We start from the raw sequence: 19,992 nt of genomic DNA on the forward strand, positions 1-19,992 counted from the left end.
CCTGTCCGAGTCCTGATCCAACTGTCTGCTATGGCCTGGAAAAGCAGAAGATGGGTCAAGTCCTTGGGTCCCTGCACCCACATAGGAGACACAGAAGCAGCTCTGGGTTCCTGGCTTCGAATGGGCTCAGCTCCAGCCATTTGGGGAGTGAACCAGTGGATGGAAGATCTCTTTCTCTGGCTCTGCCTCTCTGTAATTCTACCTTTCAAATAATAAATATTTTTTAAAAACAAAAAATAAAATAGTTTAATGTAAATATTATCAAGTCATTTTAAAGACATTAAGGAAACAGAGTTTTCTGATTAGTTTTTTAACATTTGTTTATTTATTTGTAAGGCAGAGTTACAGAGAGAGAGAGAGGTCTTCCATCTGCTGGTTCACTCCCTAGATGGCAGCAATGGCCGGAGCTACACCAATCCAAAACCAGGAGCTTCTTCTGGGTCTCCCACACAGGTGCAGGGGCCCAAGGACTTGAGTCATCTTCTACTGTTTTCCCAGGCCACAGCAGAGAGCTGGATGGGAAGTAGAGCAGCCAGGACTTGAACCAGCGCCCAAATGGGACAATGGCACTGCAGGCTGGGCCTTTAACCCGATGCACCACAGTGTTTGCCCTGATTAGTTTAAAATTCCTAACTTGGTCTATCTTTCTTCACAAGACTTTAAATTTTAAAATAAATATAAATAAAGTTATAGATGTTTGGTGTGATAAAAAATCTTCAATGGGCCAGTGTTGTGGTACAGTTAGTTAAGCCACTGCCTGTGATGCCAGCAATCCATAGGGCTGCTAGTTTTGTTCTGGCTGCTGCACTTCTGATCTAGCTCCCTGCTAATGAGCCTGGGAAAGTAGTGAAACATGGCCCAAGTGTTTGGGCCCTTGACACCCATGTGGGAGACTTGGAAGAAGCTTCTGGCTCCTGGATCTGGCCTGGTCCAATGCTGGCCACTGCAGCCATCTGGACAGTAAACCAGCAGATGGAATCTCTCTCTCTCTCTCTCTCTCTCTCTCTCTCGCCATCTTTCTTAGACCTCCGAAACAAATAAGTTAATCCAATTTAAAAAAAGGTCTTCTAAAACTGACTATAGTGATTTATGGTTGAATGATTTTGAAAGTACTGACTCCATTCAATACAAAACCATAGAACAATATTAAACGGGTAAACTATATAGTATATGAGTTCTATTTCAATGGTACTACTGGGTTTAAAATTATTTATTTTATTCAAGGGGCAGAGAGACAGAGAGTGCTACCATCCACTGGTACATGTCCCAAATGTCCGCAACTGCTAGGGTTGAGTTGGGAACGGAGCCAGGAGATGGGAACTCAGTCCAGGTCTCCCAAGTGGATGGCAGGGAAGCAACTACTTGACTTGAGCTGCTTTTCTGGGCCTTCCCTAGTAGGCAGCTGAGCTGGGAATCAGTAATCAAACTCAGCCACTCAAATGGTGTGGACATCCCTAGGCCAAATGCCCATTCCAATCTTTTAAGTTGTAGACAATCCAAAAGAATAAACAGACCCATCTACTTAAACTAGTAAGTTCTCTCCAAGAACCCAGTTTTGAGTTTTTTCTTATCTACTGTACTCAGTATAAAAAATCCTAATCTGCTATAAAGCTGTGGCTTTTCCCCTCTTCTAAACCTAGCAGTGGAGCACTTTTCTCCCCAGCCCCGCCCCAGCATTGTTTTCTAGTGAGGATTCTTCACAACAGATAAAGGTATCAACTAACCAACAGGTTTTACCTTGCCCTCCCAGACGCCCTGTTACTACTCTTCAGTTGCTCATTCTCCACCACAAACATGGAGTTCAGACCTTCTTGTTACCTTATAGGAAAGGAAGCTAGCATTTCAGTATGTCAGCCCAGTAACAGGTTGCCATTGATTACTCGGACTTGTTATGCTGCTCCTTTTGTGCAGGCACCTCTTGACTATTCCCCTGTGACTTCAACTACAGCTCAAGTCCACAGTGAAAGCTCTCTATTCCACAAAAGCTGAAAAATAACCCCCACTTTCCTCCTAACTTGAATCCCAATTTAAAAAAAAAAAAAAAAGATCAAAAAACTACATTCTGGAAGTACTTCTAAATCTCCTCCCTCAAATTTGCTGCAAACTTCCAGATCCTTCCAGAAAAACAGAGTAGTGAAATACACTGCTTTCTTGGCTGCCCTACAGTGATTTTGGGAAGGCTTCTAGAATGTAGCAGATGCAAACACTTCCTTTCCTGGGCTCCTGCCAAAGCACAAGGCTTTTTCAAAACCATGGCTGTCTGAAGAGTCTAGAATTTTCTCACTGTTTAAACAGATTCTTGTCACAAGTTTCTCCATGAAAATAAATACTATTTCCAGAATATACAAATGCTTTCACTGTACTAATGGAATGCCAATCAGAAATGTCTAAACTTCTGATGAATTTGTATTTGTCAGATAAGAGGCTATTTTTCATTGTTAAAATATAGTCTGTCATTAAGGCTTCCTCTTTATCTTTCACTGTACTTAAATCTCCCTATGAATCAAGAACCATTAACCTACAGAAATAAAAAGAAGCTTGAGACAGTCTTTTTCTCCAAACAATAGCTTGAAAATTATAGGAGAGTTTACACACAAACTCCGAGTGTTAATCATACGAAGGATAAATACTTTTACCTTATATCATGCTTCAAAATATAGGTAGATTGATCAGTTATAATCAACAAAACAAATAATAAGAAAAAAAGAAGTTATCAGACCTCTAGAAGCAGACAATTTCTAAACTCAAAAATGAGAAAACAAACTATCAAAGGCCAAATGGAATTTAAATACACAAAATAATTTAAGATATATGTCAAAAGCTACAAATTACAAACGAGAAAACCATTTAAGAAAAACAGAACTTTTGTAAGGAGCTCATACAAATTAGTTCAAAAATCACTTAGATGCTACAGGATAAGTTATTCTGAATGACAAGAAAAACTAAAGGAAAAAATTTTCAAATTTACTAGTAATTAATGACAAAAAATTAAAATAGGTTACCAATTTCTAACCATCAAAGAACAATCAAGTAAGTTCAACAAGCCAACAATTAAAGTTATATGATGATGGTATTTTATGTCAAGAAACTTAAACATATCCTTTAATTCGTTAAGGTAAAGAAAAAAAAAAAAGGATTTCAAAATCAACATCATGGAACAGGAATTTACCCTAGCAGTTAAGACTGTCTGATCCCATACTGGAATACCTGGGTTTGATACCTGGCTCTAGCTCCTGATTCTACCTTCCTGTCAATGCATACACTGGGAAGCAGTGGTGACAGCTCAAGTAATTGGGTTCCTGCACACCATGTGGGAGACCTGGACCAAGTTCCCTGCTTCTGACTTTGGCCTTTGCCCAGTGCCATCCACTGTGGGCATTTGGGAAGTCAGTTCTTTCTTACTGTCTCACTCCCTCTACAACTCAAATAAGTAAACATTTTCTTTTTTAATTAACACCATACAACTCTGGTGGAATCTGTATTGAATGAGATTAAGTTTTGACTACTCAGAAAGTTTCAAAGAAATCAACACTGATCAGAGTGAAGAGAAATTTTATATAATATTGTCTTAATTATGCAAAAAAAAATGCAGGGGGGCTGGCACTGTGGTGCAGCCAGTTAAGCTGCCGTCTACAGTGCTGGCAACCCAAATGGGTGCAAATTTGAATCCAGATGCTCCACTTTTGATTGAGCTCACTGCTAATGGCCTGGGAAAGCAGTGCAGGATGGCTCTAGTGCTGGGCCTCTGTACCCACGTGGGAGACCTGGGAGAAGCTCCCGGCCCTGGCTGTTGCAGCCATTTGAGGGGTGAACCACCGGCTGGAAGATCTCGCTCTCCCTCTCTCTTTCCTTCCCTTTCTCTCTCTCTGTAACTGACTTTAAAAAAAATTTTTTTCAGAAGAAATTCACCAAAATGTAGTCTTCTCTGGATAGCAGGACATTAGATGAGTTTTTCTGTATCTCTTATTTTTTATGTCCTATGGTATATATATATATATATATTTTTTGACAGGCAGAGTTAGACAGTGAGAGAGAGAGACAGAGAGAAAGGTCTTCCTTCCATTGGTTCACCCCCTAAATGGCCGCTATGGCTGGCGCACTGCGCAGATCCGAAGTCAGGAGCCAGGTGCTTCTCCTGGTCTCCCACGCGGGTGCAGGGCCCAAACACTTGGGCCATCCTCCACTGCACTCCTGGGCCACAGCAGGGAGCTGGACTAGAAAAGGAGCAACCAGGACAGAATCCAGTGCCCCAATTGGGACTAGAACCTGGGGTGTCGGCGCCGCAGGCGGAGGATTAGCCAAGTGAGCCGTGGCGCTGGCTCTACGATATATTTTTATAACCACAAATTAGCTTTATATGAAATAATAAAACTAAAACATTAACTCTCATATTAAGGCATACTAAGTCTTTTAAGTAGTTAACTTCTAACAAAAACGTAGCTGACGATATAAGCTTTTGATTATATTCTACTTTCTAACTATACAAGCTTCCAGATTTCTCTCTTTTAGAGATAGTTAAGCCTACTGAAAAACAAGCAATTATCCAGTAGTGAACTACTCTGCCAGAGTAACACACTTTCCCATTCCTTTTCCTGAAAGACACATGATCCAGGCTAAGGGCAGTCACTGGCCCTTATCTCTATGAACATAATGGCTGAGAGATAGGCTTGCAAAGGGTAGAAAGCAACTCTTGATGGAGTTGCTAAGCTGAAGAGTCCTGTGACCATGTTCACAAAGTCATATACAGTCAAGTAGTTCCAACCGCTGACAGCCTTGATTCTTTCCAACTATTGCTTTCAGTCTATGAGCTACCCCAGTAAATTTTCAACTCAACTAACAGAAACTGTAAATTCCCTTTCTTAAGCTAGCTCTAGTTATAGATTTCTGTCATTTGCAATAAAGTTCAGAACCCTAAAACAATATTATTCCAAACTACCATGCCAATCCAACCAAAGGAAATGAATAGAAACAGAACTGTATAGCTACATGAGAATCACACACAGGTCTAAGATGTCCAGATAATCTGCACAAATTTCCAGGTGATGCTGATCTAGGATGGTACTCTGACAATCACTGGATGCAAACACCCCTTGAAATCATACAAAAAAAGCCCCTCATTTAAAATAGATTATACTTCAAGTTATCTTTTATAAAAATATAATTGAACTTCCAGTTCCTCTACAGGATGGTTCTTCTAACATTTTAATACAATGTCTCATCTATCCAAATTTATTCAGAAATCAAGTAGCATGTTAATAGCCACACTTATTTTTATCAGTCATAGGGGTTTTTTCCTAAAGATTTATTTATTTGAAAGACAGAGTTACAGTGAGAGGTAGAGACAGAAAGAGAGGTTTTCCATCCACTGGTTCACTCCCCTGACGGCTGCAACCACTAGAGCTGCGCTGATCCGAAGCCAGGAGCTTCCTCCAGGTCTCCCATGTAGGTACAGGGGCCCAAGGACTTGGGTTGTCTTCTACTGCTTTCCAGGCCATAGCAGAGAGCTTGATTGGAAGAGGAGCAGCCGGTATTAGAACCGGCACCCATATGGGATGCTGGAGATTCAGGTCAGGGCATTAACCTGCTGTGCCATAGCGCCGGCCAACAATCCTAGGTTTTTAAAATATTATGATTAGGGTTGGCACTCTCAGCAGGTTAAGCAGTGCTGGCATCCCATATGGGCACCTATTTAAGTCCCAGCTACTCCACTTCTGATACAGCTCCCTAGTGCACCTGGGAAAGAAGCAGAAGATGGTCCAGGTTCTTGAGTCCCTGCACCCATGTGGGAAACCCAATGAAGCTCCTGGCTCCTCCTGGCTAAGGCCTGGCCATGCCCTGGCCATTGCAGCAACTGGGAGAATGAACCAAAAGCAAAATCTCTCTCCTTGTCTCTCCCCTCTCTTTGTGTAACTCTAACTCTCAAAAAAAAAAAAAATGAATAAATCTTTTCTTAAAAACATTAATTTTATTTATTTGAAAGAGTTACAGAGAGGTAGAGAAAGAGAGAGAGGTCTTCATTTGCTGTTCACTCCCCAAATGGCTGCAACTGCTGGAGCTGAGCTGATTCGAAGCTAGGAACCAGGAGTTTCTTCTGGGTCTTCCATGTGGCTGCAGGAGCCCGAGCATGTGGGCCATCTTCTACTGCTTTCCCAGGCCATAGCAGAGAGCTGGATTGGAAGTGGAACAGCTGGGACTCTAACTGGCACCCATATGGGACGCCAGCACTGCAGGCCAGGACTTTGACCCGCTGTACCACAGCGCTGGCCCCTGAATAAATCTTTTTAAAAACAAATAAATAGGGGGGCCAGCACTGTGGCATAGTAGGCTAAGCCTCCGTCTGGGGTGCCAAAATCCCATATAGACACTAGTTCATGTCCTGGCTGCTCCTCTTCCAATCCAGCTCTCTGCTACTGCCGGGGAAAGCAGTGGAAGATGGCCCAATTGCTTGGACCTCTGCACCCATGTGAGAAACCGGAAAAGAGGCTCCTGGCTCCAGGTCAGCTCAGCTCCGGCCATTGCGGCCGTTTGGGGAGTGATCCAGTGGATTGAAGACCTTTCTCTCTGTCTCTCTTCCTCTATCTGTAACTCTACCTCTCAAATAAATACCTTTCTCTCTCTCTTCCTCTGTCTGTAACTCTACCTCTCAAATAAATAGTCTTTAAAAATAAATAAAATATAATGATTTCCTTACAGTACATCTCATTTTCATTTATGTCCACCTTCACTTGGCGAGTAGCTTGCAAAGCAAGTATTACAGAGCATCTAAGAGTCAAGTATCTCAAAAGACATTAATGACTTTATCAAAAATAGTAAGGTACAACTACCTCCTGTTTTATTTTTTCAAACAAGCTTGAAATAAAATTACATGGGTCAAAGTTGATGTACTTTCTCTTACAAGACAAATATCAGATGGCATTCCTGAGAAGACTTGCCTTAATTTAAAAAAAGAAAAAAAAAAAAAAAGCAAAGAGGAGGGAGGAGGAGAAGGAAAGAAAACTCAAGAGTCAAACATCTAATAAAAGCAAATGATGTTATAATATGAATAGTTATTGGTAATATGTTGGTTCTTGGTTCATGAGTATTTATTATATGATTTATTAAAAGACAGATTTTTTTTTTGTTTGAAAGGCAGCATGACAGAAAGAGAGGAAGAGACAGAGAGATAGAGTGAGAGTGAGAGAGAGAAATCTCCCACTCACTGGTTCACTTCTTCATTGACCACAATAGCCACTGCTGAGCCAGGCCAAAGCCAGGAATCAGAAACTCCATTCAGATCTTCCACGTAAGTGGCAGGAACCTAAGCACTTAGGCCATCATCCACTGCCTCCCCAGATGAATTAACAGGAAGTTGGAGTCAGGAGGTGGAAGTGGAAACTGAACACAGGCACTCCAGTATGGGACACAGCCAGTGTCTTAACTGCCGGGCCAAATGACCTCCCACTGGGAGGCAGCTGTGATGGCTCAAATAATCAGGTTCTTGCACCCATATGGGAAACCTGGATTGAGTTCCCAGCCCATGGCTTTAGCTCTGTCCCAGTTGGGAGAGTGAATCAGTACATAGGAGTGCTCTTTTTCTCAAAAAAATTTTAAAAATAAGCTACAAAGTATGCTATTTATCCAAACATAAAATTTTTGTATAGTGCTTCTTCCAGGAAAGTATAGTTATACACCAAATTTATCAATTAGACCTGGGAACAGATTTTAAAATAGTTCTACTACATTGTAAATATTTACAATGTTGAGTTATCAAGATTCACTGAATTTTAAGTACAAATTATTCAACGAATTACTACAATAGGGCATCTGGCAAGCAATTATATTATCCTTCCAGTTTGACATTTTTCTTCCAAGAATTGCAACATCCAAAAAAAAATCCATCTTTCCCAGACAAATCATTTAAAAATTAATAAGGAAGACTAAAGAATGCTTGAAATTCTAATATAAACTTTGTCTGACACTAAAAATTTTCCATAGGGCTCCCTTCAACAGCCTTACCACAACTTCCATGCTTGTTCTAAACCTTTGTTTAGAGGGTTCCACATCTAAATTTATTTTCCCTCATACATATCCCATATTCAACCATTGGTCCCCCTGACATCGGTGTTCAGACTTTAATCTTCTTGACAGTTTTCAAGGTCAACACAAAGGCCAACATGAATTCAGGCGATCACAATGTGCTCCGTATTGAGACTTGGCATGCCTTTTCCATCTGAGGAGGATGGATTTTTCCAAGATAACTAAGTGTGATTACCAACACAACTAGCTACATTTTGTTCTTCCCTATAATCTCTGAGCAAATTGCCATTTGTTTTAACTCCAGTCATGCTTTTGCTACCAAAGAGAGTGAGCTACATGATTGCTTACAACATGATTGCTGAATGTTTAACACTATGACCAGCTTTTCTATTAAAACTTCAGATATCATGCCTTTTTTTTTTTTTTTTTTTTTTTTTTTTTTTTTTTTTGACAGGCAGAGTGGACAGTGAGAGAGAGAGACAGAGAAAAAGGTCTTCCTTTGCCGTTGGTTCACCCTCCAATGGCCGCTGCGGCTGGCGCGCTGTGGCCGGCGCACCGCGCTGATCCAATGGCAGAAGCCAGGTACTTATCCTGGTCTCCCATGGGGTGCAGGGCCCAAGGACTTGGGCCATCCTCCACTGCACTCCCTAGCCACAGCAGAGAGCTGGCCTGGAAGAGGGGCAACCGGGACAGAATCCGGCGCCCCGACCAGTACTACAACCCGGTGTGCAGGCGCCGCAAGGCGGAGGATTAGCCTAGTGAGCCACAGCGCCGGCCACTCGTTTCTTTCTGACACCTTTCTGAACTGGAGCAGTGAACTCAGTTGTTAGCCTAACTCCAGCTGAATAGTGGTTTCATCCTGGCAGTCAGCTCTATGTCAAATGTTACCTTTAACTCAAAGCGCTACACAAGATTTTCTTTTGGAGACTTTTTCAAAGTCCTGAGTCTCCTCCACCAGAAAGAACCTTAAGGTAAGATAATTTCAAAACCACACACTTCTGGTTTTGCCTATGGCACCTTCAACAATCCCTCTACCTTTTTTTGCTGCCCTATTTTATCTTCAATTCATCCCCATCAATTTCAACTGTCAACAAACATGGTATTACTCCCTAACCAAGTAGCTATTCAAAGTTCTTTTCCTGGAAATTAAATTCAGAAAAAATGGTAGTCATTCTCTGAATGCCTAAACTACATTAATAAAGCACAGGACAAGTTAGGGGCCAAGTTTTGAAAAATAGGTTAGGGGCTGGCACTATGGCGCAGGGGTTAAAGCCCCAGCTTGCATCCCATATGAGTGTCGGTTCAGGTCCCAGCTGCTCCTCTTCCTATCCAGCTCTCTGCTATGGCCTGGGAAAGCAGCAAAAGATGGCCCAAAGTCCTTGGGTCCCTACTCTCACGTGAGAGACCTGGAAGAAGCTCCTGGCTCCTTACTCTGGATTGGCTCAGCTCTGGCAGTTGCAGCCATTTGGGGAGTGAACTAGTGGATAGAAGACCTCTCTCTCTGGATCTACCTCTCTGTCTTTCAAATAAAATTCTTCTTTAAAAAAAGGAAAAATAGGTTTAAAAAAGGAAAGTGCACAAAGCTTATCTAGAAAGATGAAAATGTAAAGCAGAGGCTGGCGCTGCAGCTCAATAGGCTAATCCTCCACCTGCGGCACCGGCACACCGGGTTCTAGTCCTGGCCAGGGCGCCAGATTCTGTCCCGGTCGCTTCTCTTCCAGTCCAGCTCTCTGCTGTGGCCTGGGAGTGCAGTGGAGGATGTCACAGGTCCTTGGGTCCTGCACCCGCATGGAAGACCAGGAGAAGCACTTGGCTCCTGGCTTCAGATCAGCGCGGTGTGCCGGTCACAGCGTGGTGGCCGCAGCAGCCATTAGGGGGGTGAACCAATGGAAAAGGAAGACCTTTCTCTCTATCTCACTGTCCACTCTGCCTGCCAAAAAAAAAAAAAAAATTTAAAGCAGATATGCAGAAAGGAAGAATAAGATAGAAAAGATGCCTTGATGCTACAAATATATATATATATATATTTTTTTTTTGACAGGCAGAGTGGACAGTGAGAGAGAGAGACAGAGAGAAAGGTCTTCCTTTGCTGTTGGTTCACCCTCCAATGGCCACTGCAGCCGGCGCGCTGATGTGAAGGCAGGAGCCAGGTGCTTATCCTGGTCTCCCATGGGGTGCAGGGCCCAAGCACCTGGGCCATCCTCCACTGCACTCCCGGGCCATAGCAGAGAGCTGGCCTGGAAGAGGGGCAACCGGGACAGAATCCGGCGCCCTGACCGGGACTAGAACCCGGTGTGCCGGCACCACAAGGCGGAGGATTAGCCTATTGAGCCGCGGTGCCAGCTCTGCTACAAATATTCTTAAAGTCTAATCACACTCCCGACCTTAGTTTTTAAGACAATGCTTTATGCATACTATATTTAAATAAATGTCTCGATGTGGTACTATGAATTATATTTTTGAGTAACCCATGGTAATAATTAGTTTTTCCCATCAACTCCATAGCTAATATTTTTATAGGCAAAATTGATAATGAAATATAAAGGGAAATAATTATCCTGTATATGTCCTCCTTTACTCTCTATCACCAAACTGTGATATTCCTCAATGACATTACTTCTGCTTAACTGTTAAGAGATCCAACAAATGCTACTTGTAGTTCAGAAATACGGAGTTTACAAACAAATGTAATTTATATCCACTTTTTGGGGTCACTGCTGTTGTGCAGTGGGCTAAGCCCCTGACTGCGGCACCAGCATCCCCTATGGGTGCTGGTTTGAGTCTCAGCTGCTCCTCTTCTGATACAGATCTGTGATATGGCCTGGGAAAGCAGTAGAAGATGGCCGAAGTCTTTTAGAGAGCTAAGTATACATATATGGAGGAGTTTCAAAGACAAATTTCTATGTTTAAAGAAAATATATGCATACATATATTTTTAAAAATTTAAATGTTAAACACTTGGGGCCGGCACCGTGGCTCAGTTGGTTAATCCTCTGCCTGGCACCGGCATCCCATATGGGTGCGGGTTCTAGTCCCGGTTGCTTCTCTTCCAGTCCAGTTCTCTGCTGTGGCCCGGGAAGGCACTGGAGGATGGCCCAAGTGCTTAGGCTCCTGCACCCGCATGGGAGACCAGGAGGAAGCACCTGGCTCCTGGCTTCAGATCAGCGCAGCACGCTGGCCATAGTGGCCATTTGGGGGGTGAACCAATGGAAGGAAGACCTTTCTCTCTGTCTCTCTCTTACTGTCTAACTCTATCTGTCAAATAAATGATTAAAAAAAAAAAGTTAAATGCTAAAAGAACTCAAAAGTGTCCATGCCATGGGATAATTTTTATTGAATTTTTCATTTTCTTTAGTAAGCAGTTTTAATGAAAATATTTCTACAAATAAAGAAGATGAGAAAAAAAGTCAAATAAATTCAAACCATTGGCAGAGTTAGCAAAATCCAAATGATTACCCCCATAGTTCAATTTTACTAACAGACAGAATACCACTTTCAATCCCTTTCTTCCTAAATTTCACCTACTTTGGATTTAAACAAGATGTCCTATAAAGACAACTTTGGTTTTTTCACCACCTTAAGGATACAAGTGAAAATTTAAAAAAATGTAGAATACTCATTTCAAATTTTTTAAAATTTAAGGAACATGAGGTGAAGGCAAACAATTTCAAGAGGTGAAGGCAAACAATTTCAAAAGCAAAAGTAGTTAATGAAACTTCAATCATTCAAGATTGATTTTTTAAAGCAGTATATAACTTAAATATCATTTGAAGAAAAATGGAATTCCCTTTAGAAAAAGAAATTCATATACAAATAACCAATTATGGTAAGCAAAAAAAAGTTCATCTGTAATAGCAACAATTAACTACTTGGGAATAAACTTAAGAAAACTTTAAGAATTACTTATTTGAAAAGCAGAGCAACAGAGAGAGGAAAAAAGAGAGAGCAATCTTTCACTGACAGTACACTCCCCAAAAGGCTTCAACAGCCAAGAGTGAGCCAGGCTGAAGCCAGGAACTCCATTCTCAGTCTCCCACATGGGTGACAGCAGCCCATGGATCTGGGCTATCATGCACTGCCTTCCCAAGCACTTGTGCAGGAAACCAGATGTGAAGCAGAGCAGCTGGGCTGCCAACTGGCATTGCAATACAGGACAGCAGCACTGCAAGTGACTGCTTAACCTGCTCTCCCATAACACTGACCCCTTAAAAAATTTTAATCGATCCTAAAATTAATTTCTATGTTTAAAACTATAAACATAGTTTTTGTGGAACAGTGGATTAAGCCACCACTTATGACACCAACATCCCATATGGGCGCTGGTTTGAGTTCTGGCTCACTTCCGACACAGCACCCTGTTAATGCGCCTGGGAAAGCAGCAGAAGATGGCTTAAGTTTTCTTTTTCTTTTTCTTTTTTTTTTTTGAGAGCGAGAGACAGACACAAAGGTCTTCCTTCCGCTAGTTCACTCCCCAAATGGCCGCAATGGCCAAAGCTGTGCCGATCCGCAGTCAGAAGCCAGGTGCTTCTTCCTGGTCTCCTATGTGGGTGCAGGGGCCCAAGGACTTGGGCCATCTTCCACTCTTTCCCAGGCCTTAGCAGAGAGCTGGATAGGAAGTGGAGCAGTTGGGACTCAAACTGACACCCGCCAGCCCCGGCATAAGTTCTTGGGTCCTTGCACCCACCTGCAAAAGTGGGATGAAACTCCTCACTCCAGTCTTTGGCCTGGCCCAGCCCTGGCCAATGAAGCCATTTGGGGAGTGAACCAGCAAATGGAGGACCCCTCTCTCTGTCTTTCCCTCTCTCTGTGTAACTCCGACTTTCAGATAAACCAATCTTAAAAAAAAAAAAAAAAAAAACTATAAATTTCTTAGAAAAAAATAAAGGTATACATCTTCATAACCTTGGATTGGTAATTAAGCATGACATCCAGAAAACAGTTTCTTAGATATGAAATGTAAAGCCCAGGAGTCCAACAAATAGATAAATTGGACTTCATCAAAATTCAAAACTTTTGTGCTTTTAGAAAGTAAAAAGATAACTCAAACTGGGAAAAAATGCTTGCAGATCATGCATCTGATAAAAGTTCAATATCTAAATGTATAAAGAACTCTGAGATCAATTAAAACAACATTTAAAAAATGCAGAGGGGTGGGCATTTTGCCTAGTGGTTAGGACACCCATGGCTCACAATGGAGTACCTGAATTCAATGCTCAGCTCCTTACTGCAGCTTTCCACTGCCACAGACCCTGGGAGGCAATCATGACAGCACAAGTTACTAGATGCCTGTCATCCACCTGGAAACCTGGATTGTGCTTCCAGCTCCTGGTTTTGGCCTCAGCCCAGCTGTAGACACTGTGAGCATTTGGGGAGTGAACCAGCTCCATTCATCTGTTTCTCATTACCTCTCAAATTAAAAAACAATAATAATGGGCAAAAGATTAGAACAAACATTTCTCCAAAGAAAATATACAAATGGCCAACAAGCATATAAAAAAACCCATTATGTGGGGTTTCTTTTTGGAGAGAAAAAAATGTTTTAAATTTTGCTGTAATGATTGTGCAACTCTGAATATATTAAAGCTATTGTACTGTGTACTTTAAAGGGTAAACTATATAATACATGAATTATATTTCAATAAAGCTGTTAAATTTTTTTAAATCAATATAAATTTTCATTTCACTTAGATAAATACTTAAGAATGGTAATACTGGGTAATGCCCCAAGTTTATGTTTACCTTGGTAAAATGCTATCTAACATTCTTCCATAGTGGCTAAACCATTTGTATTGCTATCAGTAATGGATGAAAGTTCCAGTGGCTCCACATTCTCATCAACATTTTGCATTGTCAGTTTTTCTTTTTTTCTTTAGTCTCCTTTAACATTTTCAATGCACGTATAACAGTATCTCACTGTGGCTTTAATTTATAATCCAATAATAACAATAATTAACCTTTCAGTTTATTTTCTGTGCATATACTTTCTTTGATAAAGTGACTATTTAAATCTTTTACCAAGTTTTTAATTAGGCTACTTACTTATTCTATTTTTTAAGTTCTTAAAATATTTTGTCCTTTTTCAGGTATGCATTAGAGGATTATTTTCTCCCGTCTATGGCTTGTCTTTTAATCTTTTCTCTCAACAGTATGTTTCAAAGACCAGAAGTTCTTAATTTTGATGAAATCTAATTTATCAATTGGGTCATTTATGGATCATGCTTTTGGTGTCATATCCACGAAATCTCTGCCTGACCTAGTCAGAAAGATTTTGTCCCATGTTTTCTTCCAGATACTTTATGGCTCTAGGTTTCACCTTGATATCTGTGGATCATTTTGAAATAATTTTATATAAAGTGCGATGACAGGTTGAGGCTGTAATAAAGAAAAAAGATTCCTATTTTAAAGATTTATTTATCTATTCTGAAAAGAATTACAGAGTGAAAGGGATAGACAGAGAGAAAGATCTTTGACCTACTGGTTCACTACCCAGTTGGCTGCAACAGCCAGGGCTGGGCCAAGACAAAGCCAGGAGCTTCTTCCAGGCATCCCACATGAGTGGCAGGAGCCCGAACACTTGCGTCATCTTCCATTGCTTTTTCCAGGTTATTAGTAGGGAGCTGGATCAGAAGCAGAACAGCCAGGACATGAACTGGCCCCTTATCAGATACCAACATTGCTATTCTCTCCTTTGGTGTTACTGGGAAGTTTAAACTACACATATCAGCCGGTGCCACGGCTCACAAGGCTAATCCTCCACTTGCGGCACTGGCACCCTGGGTTCTAGTCCCAGTTGGGCGCCGGATTCTGTCCCGGTTGCTCCTCTTCCAGTCCAGCTCTCTGCTGTGTCCCGGGAGGGCACTGGAGGATGGCCCAAGTCCTTGGGCCCTGCACCCGCATGGGAGACCAGGAGGAAGCACCTGGCTCCTGGCTTCAGAGCAGTGCAGCATGCCGGCCGTAGTGGCCATTTGTGGGGTGAACCAACAGAAGGAAGACCTCTCTGTCTCTCTCTCTCTCAATGTCTAACTCTGCTTGTCAGAAAAAAAAAAAAAAAAAAACTATACATATCTGACACATGGAAATCAATACACAAGTGCCACTTCCTAGTCAAAAGAAAACTTGGGTTTCATTCTGCACTAAACCTGAGCCCTTGTCCTTGAATTCTTTTGCTGTTTACTGTATAAGTAAACTTTATTTCATACCCACTGCTGCCTTAGTGCATTTGTCCTAATATTCATTCATAGCGATTCCCAAGCAAGAGGTTGCCCAGTATTCAACAAGAGATACTAGTTACAAAAATAAAAGATTATTTTTTGCATACTATTCCAGGTATCTTCTCACTATCATCTTTACACCCTGTCAAAATGAACTAACCATTTTATGTGTATGAATTCTGTTTTGTTCTATACGTCTATCTGTTCATCAATACCATACTTTTTTTTTTATTTGAAAGGTAGAGTTAGACAGAAAGGAGGAGAGAGACACAGAGAGAGAGAGAGAGATGTCTTCTACCCACTGGTTCACTCCCCAAATGGCTACAATAGCCAAGGCTGTCCCAGATCTTGGCCAAGAGGCAGGAGCTTCACCCAGGTCCCCTACATGGGTGCAGGGGCCTGGGACTTGAGCCATCTTCCTCCTCTTTACCAAGCACATTAGCAAGGAGCTAGATCAGAAGTGGAATAGCTGGGACTCAACCAGCACATGGGATGCCAGCACCGCAGGTGCACTACAGCACCGGCCCCCATACTATCTATCTATAGTAAGTTGGAGTCAGTTACCATGAGTCTTCCCACTTGGTTCTTTTTCAAAACTGTTTAGGTTATTCTAGTTCCTTTGCTTTTCCACACATATTTTGGATCAAATCACCAATTTCCCTAAGAAATCTTGCTGTGGGGCAAGCATTTGGCCTACAACCCATACGTGGATTCACCTCTGCTTCTGATCCAGCTTTCTGCTAATGCACAACCTGGAAGGCAGCAGGTAATGGCTCAAGTACTTGGATCTCTGCCATCCTCATGACAGACCTGGATTGAGTTTTTGTTTTCAGCATCAGTCTGGCCCAATGCAGAACATTAGAGGTATTTTGGGGCTGAACCAATGAATGGGGACTATCTCTCCCATTGTCTAAATCTCTTTTTCTGTCTCTCATAAATATATACCTATATACCACATTGCTAAAAGAATGAAGACAAGCTATAGTCTAAGAAAAAATACACCCCTATTACCTATAATCTAGCTATTCTACCCTTAGATTGTTTTACCCAAGGGAAAAGAAAGTATATGTCCCTCCAAACACTTACACAAGAATCCTATGGCAGCTTTATTAATAGCCTCAAACTGGAAACAATTCAAATGTCTACCAACTGATAAATGAGTAATAAAACTATTATGGCATATTCATATAATGTAATACTATTCAGCAATAAAAAGGAATGAACACATAACATGGATGAATCTCAAAAATAATTATGCTGCATGTAAGAAGTTAGACCCCCTCCCAAAGAAAATGAGTATAAACTATGATTCCATTTACATAATACTCTGGAAAATACAAACTAATTTCAGGTGACAAGAGGAGATCAATGGCTTCTTAGGGCAAAAGGGAGAGCAGCAAGAAGCAAGGGGGCAAGATTACAATAATGAGGAAAATTCTGAGGTGATAGACTGTATGCACTGACATTTTTGTCAGTACAAATTTTTGTCAAACTTTAAACAGGTATAATTTATTGTATGTAAATTACACCTCAATAAAGATGTTAAAATATATAAATTTCTTCAATTTGTTAATATTCACCCTTAGTCCTAGATTAGTATTTACTTATCATTATCACTTTACTTAGTAGCTGTGATAACTGCATTTATTTTTTAAGATTTTATTTACTTATTTGAAAGGCAGAGTTATATAGAGCAAAGTAGGGACAGATAGATCTTCCATCCATTGGTTCACTCCCCAAATGGCTGCAACAGCCAGGGCTGGGTTGGCTGAAGCCAGGAGCTTCTTTTGGGTCTCCCACGTGGATGGCAGGGGCCCAAGGACTTGGGCCAGCCTCTGCTGTCTCCCAGGCCACTAGCAGGGATCTGGATCAGAAATGGAACAGACAGGACTTGAATCAGTACCCATATGTTATGCTGGCACTGCAGGTGGCAGCTTAACTTACTGTGCCACAGCGCCAGCCCTAATGATAACTATTTCTAAATGTGGGGGCTGGCGCTGTGGCACAGTGGGTTAAAGACCTGGCCTGAAGCGCCGGCATCCCATATGGGCACCGGTTCTAGTCCCAGCTGCTCCTCTTCCAACCCAGCTCTCTGCTATGGGCTGGGAAAGCAGTACAAGATGGCCCAAGTCTTGGGCCCCTGCACCCACGTGAGAGACCCAGAAGAAGCTCCTGGCTCCCGGCTTCGGATGGGCGCAGCTCCAACTGTTGCAGCCATCTGGGAGTGAACCAGCAGATGGAAGACCTCTCTCTTTGTCTCTACCTCTCTCTGTAACTCTTTCAAATAAATAAAATAAATCTTTTAAAATAAATGTGGCATCAAGGGCTGGCACAGTGGCATAGTGGGTACAGAATAGTACCCCCATACAGAACAGTACCTCCATACGAGGTTTCACTTTCCAAAGTTTCAATTACTCCCATTTGACCACAGGCCAAACAGTGCCGTAGTGCAGTGAGGAATTGAGGTATTCTGAGTGCAAGAGTAGTGATGCTGTAAAGTGCTTCCTTTTTGTGAAAAGGTGAAAGTATGAGGACACTTCAAAAAGCCCATGGAATTAAAAGGTAAATTTAGGGGCCGATGCCATGGCGCAGTAGGTTAATCCTCCACTTGTGGCGCCGGCATCCCATATGGGCGCCAGTTCTAGTCCCGGCTGCTCCACTTCCAGTCCAGCTCTCTGCTATGGCCTGGGAAAGCAGTAGAAGATGGCTCAAGTCCTTGGGCTCCTACACCCACAGGAGAGACCAGGAAGCAGCGCCTGGCTCCTGCCTTCGGATTGGCACAGCTCTGGCCGTTGCGGCCAACTGGGGAGTGAGCCAGTGGAAGGAAGACCTTTCTCTCTCCCTCTGTCTGTAACTCTAACTCTCAAATAAAATAAATAAAATCTTTAAAAGAAAAAAAGACACCGGTAAGTTTAGTGGCATGGTAGGTTAAGCCATGCCTGCATCACATATCAGAGTGCTGGTTCAAGTCCTGGATGCTTTGTTCCAATCCAGATCCCTGCTAATGTGCCTGGGAAAGCAGTGGAAAATGGCCGAAGTGCTTGGACTCCTGCCATCAATTTGGGAGATCCAAATGGAATTCCAAACTCCTGTGTTCACCTGGCCCAGCCCTGACTCTTATAGCCTTTTAGGGAGTGAACCAGCAGACTGAAGATCTCTCTCCCTCCCTCTCCCTCTCTCCTTTAATGTTACTTTGCCTTTCAAATAAATCAATCTTAAAAAAAAAAAAGATATTTATTTTGGTGCAGAAAGCTTTTCAAATCCATGCAGTTTTTACTTAATACTTTTATAAACTTTTTAAAATAAAGGATTCTCATGTTAATAGTTTGCTGATGCATTTTTAACATCTGAAAGGCAGAAAGAGCTCTAATCTACCAAACTCCTGTAACAACGTCAGCCAGATGAAGCTGGGAGCTGGGAATTTAATCCAGGTCTCTTATATTAGCGGCAAGGACCTAACCACCCTAGCCATCACCTGCTTCCCTCACAGGGTACACAGTAACAGGAAGCTGGGATGGGAAGCAGAGTCAAGACTCAAACCCAAGCACTCCAATACAGGAGGCTAGGCTCCTAACTGGCATCTTAAGCACTATGCCTGCCTCTTTCATCAACATTTTTAGGACAATTTAAGTAATAAACTATTTTGAGAGAGACTACTACACTCACATAACTTTTACTAAAGTATATGACAACTGTTCTACTTTATTACTGTACTATCTTATTGTGTCTAATTTATAAATTGAACTGTGTATTAGATATACATGTATAGGGGAAAATATAGTGTATATGTAGTATTCGGTACTGTCTGTGGTTTCATGCATTCATTGGGGGTCCTAGAACGCATTTTTCTCTATGGATAAGGTGGGACTAATGTACATTGTTACATTTGATGTTTCAAACAGTGTTCAAAGCATTGTATGACTTGTATTTGCTGACTATTAATTCTTGGGTCTTAATGAAGCTTCAAAAGCAAAGTAATTTTGATTCCTGTAATGGAAACATCAGAAGTATTTCTGTTTAACCTACTCTGCACAGATGAAGAACAAATTCTCCTAAGTAACTTTATTACTCAAATACCATTCCTAATACAAAAGATATTGTATATACTCTTATCTCTGACCACCACCGATTCGGGCCATGGCCTGTTAATACAGAGAATACTCGAAACTGCCCCTTTCCTCCTAATACATAGATTAGAGCTCTAAGGCCTATGTTACTTTATCTAATTCATCCCTTCCAAGGCTATTCTGCTATCCCACTTCTCTTTATCTTATCTTTCTATCCTTGGATTCTGTTTTTTCTAAACTGGACACACTTAAATGAAACACTAAGCAGAAAGAAGATGGTACCCATTCATTGAAGACAATTAGAGAAGAATGAATCTCTGTACTACAGTTTCAACCAAAATTACCAATATTCACACCATGCATTCAAAGAAAAAGATCAGAAAAAAAAGGAATACTTATTTGTATTAAGTTCAAAAACTGCTATAAAAAAAGAAGAAATTGCTATAATAATCCAAGTTAGAGTCCTTTTGAGTTTTCTAACATTTTATTCAGGTACAATATTTATTTGGCTAGAGGAAAACTAATGAAAGATAACTTCAATTTATACAAATAAGTTTCACTGAGTAGAAACACAAAGTTCTACTAGTTTCATTCTACAGACATCCAGTTTACTTGGTTCATCTCATATATTCATATACTTATACGTACACCTTTATGATTTAGTAAGATTCAAGCTCTCATTGCAAGAGCAATATTAT

At 41.4% G+C, this 19,992-nt stretch overlaps 1 protein-coding gene across 2 annotated transcripts in view; it reads right to left on the minus strand.

Annotated features, from left to right (window-relative positions):
• The window catches only part of P4HA1 (prolyl 4-hydroxylase subunit alpha 1), a 103,062-nt gene that overhangs the window by 78,237 nt on the left and 4,833 nt on the right, over nucleotides 1–19,992 (minus strand). The gene's annotated exons all lie outside the window — the stretch shown is intronic.

This window comes from Oryctolagus cuniculus, chromosome 15, assembly GCF_051225735.1.
Source record: "Oryctolagus cuniculus isolate XC-2025 breed Fujian yellow rabbit chromosome 15, ASM5122573v1, whole genome shotgun sequence".
Taxonomy (NCBI): Eukaryota; Metazoa; Chordata; class Mammalia; order Lagomorpha; family Leporidae; genus Oryctolagus; species Oryctolagus cuniculus.